Source organism: Eumetopias jubatus, unplaced genomic scaffold (assembly GCF_037043125.1).
Source record: "Eumetopias jubatus isolate StellerSeaLion01/CBP00866 unplaced genomic scaffold, mEumJub1_p1.0 scaffold_12, whole genome shotgun sequence".
Classification (NCBI taxonomy): Eukaryota; Metazoa; Chordata; class Mammalia; order Carnivora; family Otariidae; genus Eumetopias; species Eumetopias jubatus.
The window spans coordinates 21,857,303-21,875,367 of NW_028274818.1; the positions used below are offsets into that span (position 1 = coordinate 21,857,303).

The window sequence follows — 18,065 nt, forward strand, 5'->3', positions numbered from 1 at the left end:
GATGACTTTGCTTTGCATCATGCAATAGCCACAAGTCCAGACCTGCCCTTGTCTCTAACGCATTGCTCTCACCTGTCTCCACCAGGTTGGTACCTGGCCCCCACACTTCAGAACACTGCAGTTTTGCCCATTACCTGGATTTTTGCCCCAGGCCTTGCCACCGTGGATCCTTCCCCCATCCCAGCCCCCTGTCTTTCCTTATGTCATGAAGATTATTTCAAAGGGTGACAGATAATCTCAACTTCTCTTCAAGGGCAAACATCATCATCATTTAGTTCAATGGCTAAATCATTAAATTTTGGTAATTTAGATACAAAAAATTAATTTTTCAGTTTCATCCATAGTTACCTTGTTATTTTCAATTAATAACTTTGATTTGCTTGCTAAATGACAGAGATGATGTGATGCCTTCTTATACATGGTACCTATCCTATGAACATCCTGCACAATGGCTGATGTTCCCATTTTAAAGGTGGAGGGACTGAGGCTAAGAGTTTCAGTATCTTACCTAAGATTACATGTCTATAAACATAAGAGTAAAGTATTCAAACCAAGGTAATTTTTACTTCAAAATCTATGCCTTTTCCACATAATAAAATGCATTTTATTATCTAACTCAAGACTGTGATATATTTTGGATTTTTTTATATCAAGTATTTCTAAAAGCTTTACTCAACTTTAGGAATCATTAGTTTTTTGTTTTACCGTCAGAGGAAGTGAACTGAAGCTATAGCTAGGTTTATGTAACCAAATTACTTTGATTATTTTAACTGACCTTAGTGATTAAATGGAAGAAATAAATAGTAAATATTTAAGTCTGGTTGTAAGGAAACTTAATTTTTTTTAGGTTACTTAAATAGGAAGTTAAGAGATCTACTTCTGTAAAAAGTTTAAGAGAATGTTTCAAGTTTTATCAGTCTTAAATAATCAGAAAAGTTTTCAAACATGACAGTATACCCAACTCATGTATGTTCCATGTATACTAAAAGATTTTTCTCTTGCAGTGATTAACAACTTATTCTAAATACTTGTATATGAATTGTATGTGCCTTCCTTTGAAATGTCTAGAGAGGTTTTTCACTACAAGTATACCAGGAATAAATTTGAAAAAGAATCGTTTGAAATACATTTCATGTTTTACATTAATTTTTTTATTAAGCTTTTTACTTTAATTCCAGTATAGTTAACATACAGTGTTATATTAGTTTCAGGGATACAATATAGTCATTCAACAATTCTATACATTACTTAGTGCTCATCATGATAAGTGTACTCTTAATCACCTTCACCTATTTCAGCCATCCCCCAGTCATCTTCCCTCTGATATGCTTTATTTATTTATTTATTTATTTATTTTTGAAAAGCACTTGTTAGCATTTAATGAACGACCTCAAACGTGACTTCAAGCTACTAGAACACAGGCGCCCCTGACACCCTTAATCTTCTCCTCTGCTCTTCTACTGAAGAATTTGGCCTTCACGATGACTGGCTGTTTTGGGAGTTTTCCCTTTCCCAAAACTTTGTAGTAGCCCGATCGCACCACATCAATGATAGGAGCAGGCTCCAGTCTTGTTTTTGGCAGCATTTACCCATGTCTGCTCACTGACCAAGGTCCACAGTTTATCAAGGTTGACAGTTGGGCAGAAGCTCTGGTTCCTCTTTAAGTGGTAATGTCTCATACCAACTTTTCCAAAGTATCCTGGGTGATATTCGTCGAAGTTGATCCTGTGGTGATGCATGCCACCAGCATTACCCCGGCCTCCTGGGTGCTTCCGGTGCTTGCCGATGCGGCCGTGGCCGTGGCTCACGTGGCCCCGAAGTTTCCGGGTCTTCCTCAGTCTGGATGGCATGTCGGCAGCTCAGACGGAAAAGTGATATGCTTTATTTTACACAAGCACCCTTGGGGCACCTAGGTGGCTCAGCTGGTTAAGCATCCAACTCTTGATTTCGGCCCAGGTCATGATCTCAGAGTTGTGAGATCCAGCCCCCTGGCTCTGAGCTGGGCATGGAGCCTGCTTCAGATTCTCTCTCTGCCCTCCACCATGCATGTACTCTCTCTCTCTCTAATAAATAAATAAATACCCTCAGTTAAAGTTATTATGTTTTTTTCAACAAGAACATTTTTTACTTGAAGCATACTTTAGAATACATGGTTCTAAAAGATACACATAAAACATTCCATCCAAGAAAAATAAAATACACACTTTCTTCAAGTACACACAGAAAATCCCCTAGTTAAATCACCTAAAGAGAGACTTAACAAATATTACAAATTTAAGAAGACTGAAATCATACCAAATATATTTTCCAAATACAATGATACAAAACTAAAGATAGATAATAAAACTGAAAAATCTACAATGTAAATATTAAATATTTAATATGTAAATATTAACACACTACTGTATAAGCAATGGGCCAAATAAATCAAACAGCAAATCAAAATATATCTCAAAAGAAAATGAAAACTGTTCTAAAGCCTATGGGTTGCAGCAAAAGCAGATGTTAGAGTGAAATGTATGCTATAAATGCTTGTATTAAGAAAAAATTGAAATAAACATTATACCACAAAGAACTAGGAAGAGAAGAAACAGCTGAAATTTAGTAGAGGAAGGAAATGAGAAAGAAAAAACAGAAATAAATAAAATAGAGACCAGAATAAACAATAATATAACTCGAAAGTAATGACCAGTTTAAGAAAAAAATTGGCAATGCTGTAACTACATTAACTAAGAAGAAAAAGAAACTGAAAAAACAGAATGAGAAATGGAAAACAGTACAACAGATAATCACAGAAAAATCTGCAGCCAAGAATACTCTATCCAGCAAGGCTGTCATTCAGAATAGAAGGAGAGAGAGTTTCCCAGACAAAAACTAAGCGAGTTCGTGACCACTAAACCAGCCCTGCAAGAAATATTAAAGGGGATTCTTTGAGTGCAAAGGAGAGACCAAAAGTGACAAAGACTAGAAAGGATCAGAGAAAATCTCCAGAAACAATGATAAAACAAGTAATAAAAGGGCAGTAAATACGTATATATCAATACTTACTTTGAAGGTACCTGGACTAAGTGCTCCAATCAAAAGACATAGGGTGTCAGAATGGATTAAAAAAACAAGACCCCCCCCCAAAAAAAACAAGACCCATCTATATGCTGCCCATAAGAAACTCATTTTAGACCTTAAGACACCTGTAGATTGAAAATGGGGGAATGGAGAACTCAAAGCTGAGTAACAATACTTACATTGGACAAACTAGACATTTTTGTTTGTATGGTTTTTATCCTGATATGGTATCAGGTAGTACTGGCCTCATGGAATGATTTTGAATGTGTTCCCTCTATTCTGTTACTTGTAAGATTTTGATAAAGATTGTCATTAATTTTTTTAAAAAATGTTTGGTAGAGTTCACGAATGAAACTGTATGGTCTTAGGTTTTTCTGTGCTGGGAGATTTTTGATTCCTAATTCAACTTTCATTCTTATTATTGATCTAAGAAGATTGCCTATTTCTTGCATTCAGGATTCATCATTCAGTCTTGGTAACTTGTACATTTTTAGGAATTATCTGTTTTTTTTCCCTAAAGTATCTGATTTCCTTAAGTCAAGCAGAGAAAGTCAGTTATCATATGGTTTCCCTCATTTATGGAACATAAGGAATAGTACGGAGGACATTAGGAGAAGGAAGGGAAAAATGAAGGGGGGAAATCGGAGGAAGAGATGAACCATGACAGAATATGGACTCTGAGAAACAAACTGAGGGTTCTAGAGGGGAGGAGGTGGGGGGATGGGTTAGCCCAGTGATGGGTATTAAGGAGGGCACGTACTGCATAGAGCCCTAGGTGTTATACGAAAACAATGAATCGTGGATCACTACATCAAACAAAACAAAACAAAACAAAAACAAAAACTAATGTATTGTATGGTGACTAACATAACATAATAAAATAAAATAAAATAAATAAAAATTATCTGATTTATTAGTATATAATTGTTTGTAGTAATCTAATGTTTTACATTAATTTTTAACATTTATTTTACAGTATATTCCTTATGAGAATTTTTAAAAATCTTTTGACCTTTAAGACTGCTGAGTATAGTCAAATGAGTGCCATTCTATTTGACATAATGTCTAAAGGATTGGAACAAAGTTATATTTGTCACAGTTGAAAATACTTCAGTGTAATCTCTTTTGATTTATGGACCCAAAACTCCCTTGAGATTTTTGTAAATCAAAGTAATGCTTAGAGTGTTCAAGTTTGCTTTTAGATTTCTGATTCAGATAAAGATTTGTAATGTCACCCTTTGACAACTTTTATTTTGACTTATCATAGAGATACTCTGACTTGGTATGTGCCTTTTTATGTGTCCACTCTAGTAAGTGGGCAACTTATATGATCTGTGAAGCAAGGGAAAATTAAAGTATGAAAGGAAGAAAAGAGGATATTTAAAAATTATATTCTAATACTCTGACAACAATTTTGATCATGAAATGCCTACTTATAAATTATATTTCAATGAGTTTATAATTTCATAATCTCTGATATACTTTTCAGGAATTTTTAAAAAAAGATAGTTGATGCTTTTCCCACTGCAGACCCTAATAAGGACACTAACCCCTAATGGATTCCCCATTGTTTAACTGTAGCCACGTTTGATTTAAAGTAGCGATAAGGTGGAGTTTTTGTTGTAGTCATTTGTTTCTTCTTTTTTATAGTTAGCACAGTTAGAGCTCACTTAGAACATTTATAAGTATATTAATCCTCCTTCAGGTACAAGAGCATGATGAATATGAAAACCTGTTGAGTGCAAAGAATTATGCATTGTACTTGGGAAAATGCATGAATTTAGATATGCAAGAATAAGCTCTAACCACAACATTAGCTATTTGGGTGACTTCCTTGAGACATTTTATCTTCAAAGGGAAGTAAATTTCATCAGTGAATTGGATAATATGCAAATAACATACACATGGATGGCATGTGGATCCCAGGTTGGGAATGGAATAACTCTTCTGACAGTGACAAGTTTTAATTTTGTCATGACTTTCCCAAACCTGTGAATTTTTCTACCAAAAGTAACACATGCACTTTTTGGCTATTCAGAAAAATTTCTTAATTTGTATGGAAAGCCAAACCTTGTTCTTGGTTTTCCTCTCATGTGGTGCTATTCCTTTCAGTGAAGTAACTTGTTCAACATGGTGTCCACTGCTTCCCTTCCCGCCTCAGGGAAGTAGGAGATACAGAAGAGAGATACACCTTAGCAGATGTAAACCACCAGTGTTCTCAGTGAAGGTTGGTTTGTATGGTCCTCTGCCCAGAATGTCTCTACTGTGCTAGGCTTGAAACTTCCACATCAGTTACTCCTGTAATTAAGGCTTTCAAGGACTGTGTTCAATTTGTAAAGAGTGTTACACTCAAAAGGGTAACATTAAAGCTACTCTGAGCCATTAACACTTTCTATAAAATGTGTCAGATTAGCTGCTATAACCAGCAAGGCCTTGGACAAATGAAGTGAAGAATGAAATATTTTAATGGGAAAGCAGATCATTTATAACCAGAGTCTCCTCACACACTCTAACCCCCTTTTAAAACTAGGTTTCCAAGTTCTTCTAGATTCCATTTTCTTTCTTACTCTGCTGTGATTCTCCCCCTATGCTCTTGCATTTTATCCAAATTGGAAATTTTTAATCTAATGTCTACCTTCTGCTATTTTGTTTGGATTCCTCTAAACTTTTTGAGAACATCCCTGAAGTGTGTGTGTGTAATTTGTGATTTCCAGTCTCATCTGGACACTCAGCAATCCTCATTAATTTTGAGGCCAGCTTGCTCTGCTCTTATCTATGGAGAACATTCTAGCTTTCGTCACTTTTTTCATGGTCCCTCTCCCATCTATTCTAACAGCACATATTTTTGTACTTAGTAAAGCACTTCTTCAGTCACCTTAATTTACTTCACTTCAATCTCCAAATGTGTCTATATTGCTTCCATCTTTACCTCCTCTATTTAGTTTTTAGGGAAGAGAGCCTTGTACTGAACAGGAACAATCTCTTTACTTACATTTTAGTTCATATGCCCATCTATATCCTCAAAGATTTTTGTTCTGTGAATTATCTGGTCTTGCCTACATTTTTAAAACTTTATTTATTGGCTTTTGTTCTTTAGAGACTAGAGTAGCTGCCATCCAGATACAGCTTTTCTCAAAGCTGACCAACTCTAGCCATCAACCTATTGCTCTTTTCCCTTCACAATTAAGTACTTGAAAAGAGAGTCTATCTCATTGTCTGCATTTTTCAACATCCATTTCAGTTACTGTAATTTGGCCCCTGCTTTTATTACTGCATTAAAATTGCTCTTGCAGTGTCAATAGTGACTTGCTCATAGCTACTTCTTGGTCCTTATCTTAATTGACCTCTTCATAGCATTTGGCCTTATGGTCATTGTCTTCTCACTAAAATAAATTTCATTTTACAGGCCATTTGTGATTCTTCGGTTAGTGTTCCAACCATCCCGGTACTGAGGAACCTGGTGGAAATGCTCAATTATTTTCTCTCCATTACCAGCATAATTCAACAGGATCCTAAGTACTGTTGGTTCTATTCTGATATAAAACCTTTCACATACACTTCTTGTTCATTACCAATATTACTTTTTTAGGTAAAAATATTACCATTTTTTTATTAGCTTACTAAAATAGTCTAGTAACTATTCCTCTACTTCAAGTAGAAAGGATCTGACATCTAGTTGTATCATTCTCAAAATACCCACTGATTTTTTGAAAATGCAAACCTAATGATGTTTATCTCTAATTTAAACCACTGGTATCACTTATGCAGTAGTTCCCAAGATTGGTCCAATGACCTTCTTTACAATAGATACTATTGACTGCCCAATAGGAATATCTTACATTTCTATTCTGTCAGAACTCTGATGTTACTCATTTATATTATTTAGATATTGGGTGCTTATGTGTTTCATGGTAGCCCATGTCTTTCCTCAGAAATAAGGAATGAGTATTGATTAACAGTCATGATAAATCCATTGCCGTTGACAGTGACTGGTTTAAAAATGACTATATAATGACATTTTGGTAGTGAAACATAGGGAAGTATCTGTTGGCAGAGGCATCTCTGTGATAGTTTTCCTTGTTCACGAGAAGAGAGTTACAGAGAAACGATTTCTTTCATTGGGTATTGTTGTATGCAGGTAAAAAGCCTAAGGCTACTGAACCCACCTCAGAACAGAGAGGTGGAGTTGCTGACATACTGTAACGTGCAAAGCACAAAAACAGAAGTCATCTGAATCCTCGTTGCTATCACTGAGCTACTAAATTGTTCAGTAGTGGAACTATCCTATCTTGAGACTACTTAATATGTATATAATACTTCTTTTTGAGCTGTTACTTGTAAAGTTTTCTGTTGCTTATAGCCCCTAAGCATCCTAAACAATAAAATTAATATGAATCATCTGAAAGTTTGTTAAAATTGTTGACCCTAAGGTGATTCTAATTCCGTAAGTTTGAAGATTAGGCTCAGCAATCTATGTATGTAAGTGTCCATAGGAAATTTTGATTAGCAGCCAGGTTTGCAACCACTATTGGAAAAATTTCTTTTTAAATTTTTTGTGTGGTGAATATCCTCTAAGATATGATCCTTGCCTGCTTCCCTGTCCTTTCTCACCGCATTGTTCACTACTCTGTAAAATGTAATATGTCTTCCAAGTTATGTTGAGCTACTTGGAATTTATCCTTTTTCCTGGAATGTGATTTTCCTTTTCTCTCATTTGGTAAATTTTACAAATTTTTAGAGTCTCAATATGAGCTTTTTCTTCTCTGTGATTTCTTTCCTATTACACTCAAGTATAGTAGATAACTGTTTTTGTGTTACTATTTTACTCAGTAACAATGTTTTATTATTGCCAGTATGACATCATGACTTCATTATATTTACATGCTGTATTTGCTACTAGGTTCAGAGTTCTTTGGGGGTACAGGTAATGTTCTATTTGATTTAGCTTTCTTTTAGTCTAGTAGATTAATTTCATAGATGGGTGTTCATTAAAATTTTGTGGAGTGGAAATAAGTTGAAGGAGAAACCAGAGCCCCTTTTACATGTCAAGGAATATGTCAGGAAATGGTGGTGACATGGGTACGTTAGCAAATCCCGGCAACGAGGAAGTGGCTGGAAGACACTTTATCCTTTGACTTCCCTATGTTAATGAAAAATCAAAGATGAAAAATATTTTTAGATGAAACAAGATAAACTTACTAGGATTAATACACACACACATACACACATACACACACACACATAAAATTACTTTAGTAAAGATTTATTTGGTTATGAAGTTATCCTGATCAACTTTTTTTCCAAGTTGTAGAAAAAGTTATAGAAAGTTATAGAAAAATTATAAAAAATACATTATTAAATGTGTCTATCAGTGGGCTGCCAAGAATGTAAGAAATAGGCAGAATCCAGGCAAATATTAAGTCAATTAAGGAATGTTGATCAGTAAGCGGAGGATTGATCCAGTTTTAGCTTTGAAAGCATTTAACAAATCTGCTGAAACTGATGGTTTTCAGGGCTTGTAGGACAGAAGAGTGTCCACTCGGACAAAACTCTAAGAAGAGACCTTCTCTGATAGGCAGAATAATGACCACACTCAAAGATACCCATGTCCTGATTCCTGGTACCCGAAAATATGTTCTGTGGCAAAGGCAAATTAAGGTTGCTAAATAGCTGATCTTAAGGTGGGCTCAGCGTAATCAAAACATCCGCCAAAGTGGAAGAGGCAGGCAAAAGAGTCAGTATCAAAGTAATGCAGTGTGAGAAAGCCTTCACTAGACATTGCTGGCTTTTAGATGGAGGTAGAAGGCTAGGAGCTGAAGAATCTGGACAACTGGAAAGGACAGAGAAATGAATTTTACCATAGAGTTTCCAAAAAGAAACCTGGCCTTTGTGACACCTTGATTCTAGCTAGTTAAAATCCATTTCAGACTTTAAAACTCCTAAACTATATGGTAATGAGTTTGTGTTGTTTTAAGCCCTTACTTTTGCAGTAATTTGTTACAGTTGCCATAGGAAACTAATATACCCTCCTTGACCCCAACCGCAATTAGAGCTTGAATATAAAGCATCTCTTCAAAGTCAGAGTGAGCTGGAATTGAGCTGGCCCACTTAATGTTGGCAGTCAGTGAATGAGAATAATTACCTTCCCGCTTATTTGGTAGCCAGCTTCCCCACCCTTAGCAATGAATTCATGCTACCTTGGTAGCAGGCCCTAAAATCTTGAAAATAGAAAGTTAATTTTAATTGGATGCTCTATTGCCTGGCAGAAGCAAATACATACCCGCTCACGGACAAACTCCCTTTAAACTAAATCTTGAAGAATCTTAAGAGTAGAGTTCCAATAAATATGAGCCCACTATCAAATATCACAAAATAAACACACAAAAACAATGTTACCATGCATGGGAGCCAACAAAGGGAGCAGGCAGGAGATTTAGATACAGGATACTGGAACTGTCAGCTAAAGAACACAAAATATGTAGGTTAAAATGTTAAAAGTCCTAAATGGGATTCTGAGGAATGAGCAATATGACATAAAATTAGACAGATTTGAAGGAAAAACAAATTATCATAGAAAAATATATTGAAAAAAATGTAATTGAAAAGTCAGTTAAGAGTAGCTTAGGAGAGAATTGGTGAACGGAAAGAAAGATTATTTATTTATTTATTTATTATTTTAAAGATTTTATTTATTCATTTGAGAGAGCGAGAATGAGAGAGAGAGAGCACATGAGAGGGGGGAGGGTCAGAGGGAGAAGCAGACTCCCTGCTGAGCAGGGAGCCCGATGCAGGACTCGATCCCAGGACTCCAGGATCATGACCTGAGCCAAAGGCAGTTGCTTAACCAACTGAGCCACCCAGGTGCCCCTGGAAAGAAAGATTTAAAGAATGTGTCCGTTGCACATACTGAATGGAGCACTGGATGTTATATGCAAACAATGTATCATGGAACACTACATCAAAAACTAATGATGTAATGTATGGTGATTAACATACCATAATAATAAAAAAAAGAACGTGTCCATTATTCAGCACAAAGAGATCATGAAATGAAAATATTAAAGAGGGCGCCAAAAAGAAAAGAAAATATTAAAGAAATGTAAAATGGAAGAAAGAATATGAAGATTGAATTATAGGCATCATGGTTATGTACTACAGAAACTGTTAACACCTCACTGTATTCAAAGGTGTCTGCTAGGTTTTGTGGTAGGCATGAAGCCACGCAAGACTGGGGTCTCAGCTCTCGGGGGAGAACTTCCACGAGGACCACAGTACTAACTGATATAACACCTGAGCGCACCTTTACTTAGAAATAGACTTGGAATTCTGGTAGGAATGTCTTTTGCCAATTCAACATCAAAGTTTATATTGGGTTTACAATATTATTTATCAATACATAGTTTGTTTACATGCCAGGTCATTCTCTAACTTGTTATTTGCACGTTTTAGGGCCACTTTTGCTCTTATTTCTATCCTTTCAAAAATGGTGGGAAGTACAAAGGGAAAGAGGTAAAACTCAAATAGCCATTACAGTGCTTAATTGCATCAGATATTTGAATTTATTGACCAAAGTGAGTATTCTGAATTATGCATTTACTTATGCTGTGTGGTTTCATTTTTTCCTATTATATATGAAAGCGGACTATTAAAAATTTTGTACTGATTATCACTTTTGATATATTCTTAGGGCCACTGATACAGTTAAAAAAGAAAAAAATATAAATATAGCACATGTAACTAGTTCAAGATAAATATGATTTATACAGTGTGGTTTTCATAGTAATTTGCAGGTATGAGGATAAATTGTCACACAGAGGATGATAAAGTATACATTCAGAATGTATATTCAGCAAGCTAAATAGAATTTTAGTAGATTGTATTTCATATCGATCAAAATCTCTTTACATGATATTGTTGCATATTGAATTCAAACCAGATATTTAAATTTGTCCCTCACTTAATTAAAAATAATTGTCACCTACTTGCAAGATAACACAGAGAAGATTAGTTGTTGCTGATGGTCTTCCAACTTACCATGCATTGCACGGGGCACTCACAGAACATTGTACATTCCCTGACCATACTTCCTCTTAGAATCTAAAATGAATGATATGTTTTGCCTGTCCTCCCCTAGCTTCATCTGAGCAATCCTTGCATACCTTTCATAAAGCATTGCAATTACTCGCTTATTTGTCTCTACAGCTAACTGTGGGCTGCTCAGTGACAGGAGTTATTTATCTTTGAACTCCTTAGGGCTTAGTCATTTAACGGGTATATCAAATGACTTCTTAATATTTAAATCAGCTTTATTCACAAAAGGTTATCCTGAGAATTAAAATTCAGTAAACATTCAATTTGGGAAAAAGTGTAAGTGCTGGATAGAAGTGGTTTCCTATGTAAAAACAAAACAAAACAAAAAATGATAGAGAATAAAGTTACTTTTGAAGACAGGTAAAAATGTCTCCAATTCCTTGCTGTGGTCCTGGATGTTCAGTAGCAGATTTGTTTAAAGGCTGAAGCAGCCCTGAAGCTCAAAATAAAGAGATGATGTGGGACAGTCCCAGAACTTTGGGAGGGAAAAGAGGTAAATGCTTCCTAATTATCTGACTGTTGTATGGTTATGAAACATCCATCTTTATCTGTGCAATATCTGTCGTATTGAAGTTGACTTTGGGTGTTATTTACATAGTGTACTGCATTTCTTGTGACTAGTACTTGTATGGGTTTTCTGTTATTTTAATCTGGGCCTTAGACTTAAGTATATCTCCTCAATAGCCTATAATTGTAACTACAATCTAATAATCCCCGTATTTTAATTGGAGTGTTTATTTAGCCTGTTTATACTAATATGATTAATGATACATTTTTAAGTCCATGCCTTTTCTGTGTGTTCTCTGTGTGTGTCACTTAATCTCAGTTTCTTTGTGCCTCTTTTTCTTCCTTCCTTTGGATTAACTAGATATGTTTGTATTCCACTTTATCCCTCCATTTGCTCTTTTGCTATCAATCTTTGCATTCTTAGGTATTATACAGGAAATTAAGTACTTAAAATAGTCCATTTCGAGTTAGTATTTTTCTACTTCACAATAGAGAAGCTGAGCTGCCCTACCATTCCTATTCTTTGAGCTACCGTAGCCATACAATTTACTCCTCCATATGTCGTACATACTACAATATATTTGTTTAACATAGTCAATATTCTTCTAAATAAATTTTTAAAGTAATACTGTATATTTGCCCATTTATTTTCCCTTTCTGATTCTTTGTTTTTTCCACCTGGGCTGTCATTTTGTATCATGTCTCTTTGACAGAAGAATATTCTTTGGGATTTCTGACAATGTACTTTCTGGAAGCAAATTATTTCAGCTTTGGTGTGAAAATTTCTTCAACTACTCTCATATTTCAAGGATATTTTCATTGGGTATAGAATTCAAGATGAAGAAATTTTTCTTTCAGCATTTAAAAGTTGTAAATTTCTTATCTTTTGACTTTTATTCGTGTTCCCTGTACATAATGTGACCCCCTCCCAGCTACTCTTAAATGCCTTCATTTTTGGTTTTTAAATTATGATATGCCCATGTGTTGTTTTTAGTTTTATCCTGCAAAGGGTTCACTGGGCTTATTGAGCTTATGGGTTGATGAACTTCTTTAATTTTGGAAAATTGGAAAAATCATGGCCATGGTTTTTTAAAAAAAAATTTCACCGTACTCTGTTTCTCCTCTAAATCTGGGGCTCCATTATAAACCTATGTCTTGTACTATAGGTTTCTGAGGTTCTGTTCTGTTTTGTTTTGTTTTCCTGTGCTTCCATTTGAAAGTTCACTACTTTTTTTTTTTCTACCCAGTCTAGTCTGTTGTAAGCTTATACAATGATTTTCTTATTTCAAATACACATTTCATTTAGTTCTGTAACTTTTTGGTTATTTTTTAGATTTTCTAGTTTCAGAATTTGTGGAATTCATTTTAATTCATTTTGAAAGCTATTCTCTTTATATATAAACACACACACACACACACACACACACACACATAAATTGCCTGCTAGTGCCATCATCTGGGTCATTGTTGGATCTACTTCTGTTAAGTTTTTTTCTCAATAAAAGAAAACAGTTTTTTTTCTCTTGATTATAGATTACGTTTTTCTATTCCTTCATTGGTCTCATAAATTTTAATTGTGTGCTATTGATTGTGTATAAAAGAACAGTAGACTGAGGCATATACTTTCTTTCAGAAAGATCTTGTACTTCCTTTTGTCAGATAAGTAGAGTGAAGGGTAGATTTTTTTGATCTAATGAGTTGAACTGAGTTTGGGTTGGACTAGTGACTACCAACTCACCTTGGGTTTCAAATGTCTTAGGAGAGAGATCAGGTTGCTTCCACTTACCTGATTAAACTAAAATTTCCCTATGGCCAGCAATGTCTGTTATTCTACAAATATTCTGTGAAGTAAAATGGACAGAAAGGGCAAACTTTGTATCTGGGATTCCTTCAGCTTCCTATCCACCATAGCAGCAAATGTATGGCTATTAAAATTCCACTAGTTCCTCCTTTACCAGCAAAATTTTTCTTAAAGAAGGCTGACCCCTTTTCAATGTGCCCTCAGAATTTGCTAATACTCCATGCTTAAAGGCTGTCTTTCAAGGGAGAGCTCATCCATCTCAGATTCTTTGCCCCACAGTTCTTTAATGGCTTTAAAGAAATATATGATATTTTATATTGTCTAGTGTTCTCTCAGAATTAAGGCAGAAGTGGTGTTTTCTTGTTAATTTTTATATCTTAGCTAAAAGCAGAACTCTCAATGTAGCATTTTTAAAATTAGCCTAAATTGGAAGAACACTGACATTTCTATTAGTTCAATAAATTTTAATGATCACTGACTACCAAGTATTTTTCTAGATTCAGGAACTATGTCAGTGAACAAAATACATAATTGTTGATTCTCTAGTGGACCAGAATGTTGATTACTGAAATAACCACTTATTGTTTGGCCCTGAGGAAGAACTGTTTTCTTTCTATGACTTTCAGTGGATCTGCAGTATTCTCTTGCTATTTTTTTTAGTGCTAATTTAACCAGAAATTGTATAATACTGGAATTAACTATGTTCTGATCAAAATTTCTAAGGTATGAATTCTCTTATTCAAATAATATATGTTGCTCAGAAGTGAAATATATAAAGTTATAAAGGCTGAACTGTCCTGGTTATAGTGGATTTGGGCAATCTAAAACCTCACCTGCTTAGGTTCCCCTTCCTGCCCTCCAGTTTTTCCTGCCTCAATGCTGCCTCTGAAGTAGCTCCAAGGTTTCCCTCTGTTCCCAAGAATCTGAAAAGCCCAATTTGAAAACCATTTAAGTAGATCATCCATGCAGGTAAGGGATTTTTCTGTTTCCTTTTTTATGACCATTTTCCTCAAATTTCTGAGACAAATTAAATGCTTAGATGAAGTTAATGGTTGGTTTGAAATTAACTGCTGATATATCTATATATATATTGAGTACACAGAGTTAGTTAATAGTTCTTTGGGGTTTTCTTTAAGCTCTACTTCATTGAGTTATAGAATTTCAGGAATTGGAAATAGCCTTAGAGATAATTTAGCATAACCTCCCACTCAATGAAAGTCTCCTTTCTACAATAACCCTGACAGATGGTCATTTAGCTTCTGCTTGAGCACTTCCCGTCATTGGAGTTCATTACTTTCTGAGATGATTCAATCTTGAATTGCTTTAAATATTAGTAATTTCTTCCTTATACTGAGCCCAAACATGCATCATGGTGATTGGCAATGATTGATAAAATTATTCTCTCAATTTCCTTAATCTCTTCCCCACTTGATCTGATTTATAGATCTTTTCTCTTAAGATACCTATATTCCTCCATGTGTGTTCTACTATTGAAACATTTCTTTATTCTCAGTGGGGAATGTGAAGAATGCATCAGATTCAACAAATGTACATGAGGAACGTACAGGAGTATGTACTGTACTGTGAGGGACATCTCATAGGAATGTTTCTTCAAAGCTCAGGACCCAGCCGATCTGACACCCAAGACTTGAGAGTTTCCTAACTGAGGTTCTTTTGGTGGGTTTCCTTTCAGACTTATGATTTTTTTTCTTTTTTCCCCTTTAGTGTGTGTATGTGTATGTGTGTGTGTGTCTGTGTGTGTGTGTAAGAGGGAGAACCTACTGTATACAATAGTTAAATAAGTTATTCACTAAATAATATTTGCATAAGTTGTCAAATACCTATGTTAATACCCTCTAGTTCTATCCACGTCATTGTAAATGGCAAGATTTCATTCTTTTGTGGGCTGCATAATATTCCATTGTGTGTGTGTGTGTGTGTGTGTGTGTGTGTGTGTGTGTGTGTATCACATCTTCTTTATCCATTCATCTGTTGATGGACATCTAGGCTCTTTCCACAGTTTGGCTATTGTGGACATTGCTGCTATAAACATTGGGGTGCACATGCCCCTTCAGATCCCTACATTTGTATCTTTGGGGTAAACACCCAGTAGTGCAATTGCTGGGTCGTAGCGTAGCTCTATTTTCAACTTTTTGAGGAACCTCCATACTGTTTTCCAGAGTGGTTGCACCAGCTTGCATTCCCACCAACAGTGTAGGAGGGTTCCCCTTTCTCTGCATCCCCGCCAACATCTGTCGTTTCCTGACTTGTTAATTTTAGCCATTCTGACTGGTGTGAGGTGGTATCTCATTGAGGTTTTGATTTGTATTTCCCTGATGGCCGAGTGATGTTGAGCAGTTTTTCATGTGTCTGTTGGCCATTTGGATGTCCTCTTTGCAGAAATGTCTGTTCATGTCTTCTGCCTATTTCTTGATTGGATTATTTGTTCTATGGGTATTAAGTTTGATAAGTTCTTTATACATTTTGGATACTAGCCCTTTACCTGATATGTCATTTGCAAATATTTTCTCCCATTGTTGACTGTTTTCTTTGCTGTGCAAAAGCTTTCTATCTTGATGAAGTCCCAAGAGTTCATTTTTGCCCTTGCTTCTCTTGCCTTTCGTGATGTTTCTAGGAAGAAGTTGCTGTTGCTGAGGTCAAAGAGGCTGCTGCCTCTGTTCTCCTCAAGGATTTTGATGGATTCCTACCTCACATTGAGGTCTTTCATCCATTTTGAGTCTATTTTTGTATGTGGTATAAGGAAATGGTCCAGTTTCATTCTTCTGCATGTGGCTGTCCAATTTTCCCAACACCATTTGTTGAAGAGACTGTCATTTTAGTATTGCGCATTCTTTTCCTGCTTTGTTGAAGATTAGTTGACCATAGAGTTGAGGGTCCATTTCTGGGCTCTCTATTCTGTTCCATTGATCTATATGTCTGTTTTTGTGCCGGTACCATATTGTCTTGATGTTGACAGCTTTGTAATAGAGCTTGAGGTCTGGAATTGTGATGCCACCAACTTTTCTTTTCTTTTTCAACATTCCTCTGGCTATTTAGCATCTTTTCTGGTTCCATACAAATTTTCAGATTATTTGTTCCATTTCTTTGAAAAACCTTGATGGTATTGCATTAAATGTGTAGATTGCTCTAAGTAGCTGAGACATTTTCACAGTATTTGTTCTTCCAATCCATGAGCATGGGACATTTTTCCATTTCTTTGTGTCTTCCTCAATTTATTTCATGAGTATTCTATAGTTTTCTGCATACATATTCTTTGCCTCTTTGGTTAGATTTATTCCTATTATTATTATTATGGTTTTGGGTGTAATTGTAAATGGGATCAACTCCTTAATTTCTCTTTCTTCTGTCTTATTGTTGGTATATAGAAATGCAACTGATTTCTGTGCACTGATTTTATATTCTGTCACTTTACTGAATTCCTGTATGAGTTCTAGCAGCTTTGAGGTGGAGTCTTTGGGTTTTCCACATAAAGTATCATATCAGTTGCAAAAATGAGAGTTTCACTTCTTCTTTGCCAATTTGGATGCCTTTTATTTCTTTATGTTGTCTGATGGCTGAGGCTTGGAATTCTAGTACTATGTGGAATAGCAGTGGTGATAGTGGACATCCCTGCCACGTTCTTGACCTTAGGGGAAAGCTCTCAGTTTATTCCCATTGAGTATGATATTCGCTGTGGGTTTTTCATAAATGGCTTTTATGATATTGAGGTATGTACCCTCTATCCCTACACTCTGAAGAGTTTTAATCAAGAAAGGATGCTGTACTTTGTCAAATGCTTTTTCTGCATCTATTGAGAGGATCATATGGTTCTTGTTCTTTCTTTTATTAATGTATTATATCAAATTGATTGATTTGCAGATGTTGAACCAAACTTGCAGCCCAGGAATAAATCCCACTTGGTCCTGGTGAGTAATCCTTTTAATGTACTGTTGTATCCTATTGGCTAGTATTTTGGTGAGAATTTTTGTGTCAATGTTCATCAAGGATATTGGTCTGTAATTCTCCCTTTTGATGGGGTCTTTTTCTGGTTTTGGGATCAAGCTAATGGTGGCCTCATAAAATGAGTTTGGGAGTTTTCCTTCCATTTCTATTTGAAACAGCTTCAGAAGAATAGGTATTAATTTTTCTTTAAGTGTTTGGTAGAATTTCCCTGGGAAGCCCTTTGGCCCTGGGCTCTTATCTGTTGGGAGATTTTTGATTACTGCTTCAGTTTCCTTAGTGGTTATGGGTTTGTTCAGGTTTTCTATTTCTTCCTGGCTCAGTTTTGGTAGTTTATATGTCTCTTGGAATGCATCCATTTCTTCCAGGTTATCTAATTTGCTGGCATATAGTTGCTCATAATATGTTCTTATAATTGTTTGTATTTCTTTGGTGTCAGTTGTGATCTATCGTCTTTCATTCATGATTTTATTTATTTGGGTCCTTTCTCTTTTTGTTTTGATAAGCCTGACCAGGGGTTTATCTATCTTATTATTTCTTTCAAAGAACCAACTCCTAGTTTTGTTGATCTGTTCTGTTCTTTTGGTTTCTATTTCATTGATTTCTGCTCTGATCTTTATTATTTCTCTTCTCTTACTCAGTT

The 18,065-nt window shown here is 35.4% G+C and overlaps 1 pseudogene; it reads right to left on the reverse strand.

Moving 5' to 3' along the window:
• Window positions 1-1,402: 1,402 nt before the first annotated feature.
• On the reverse strand, window positions 1,403-1,869 carry LOC114210481 (large ribosomal subunit protein uL15 pseudogene; annotated as a pseudogene).
• Between the last annotated feature and the right edge of the window lie 16,196 nt (window positions 1,870-18,065).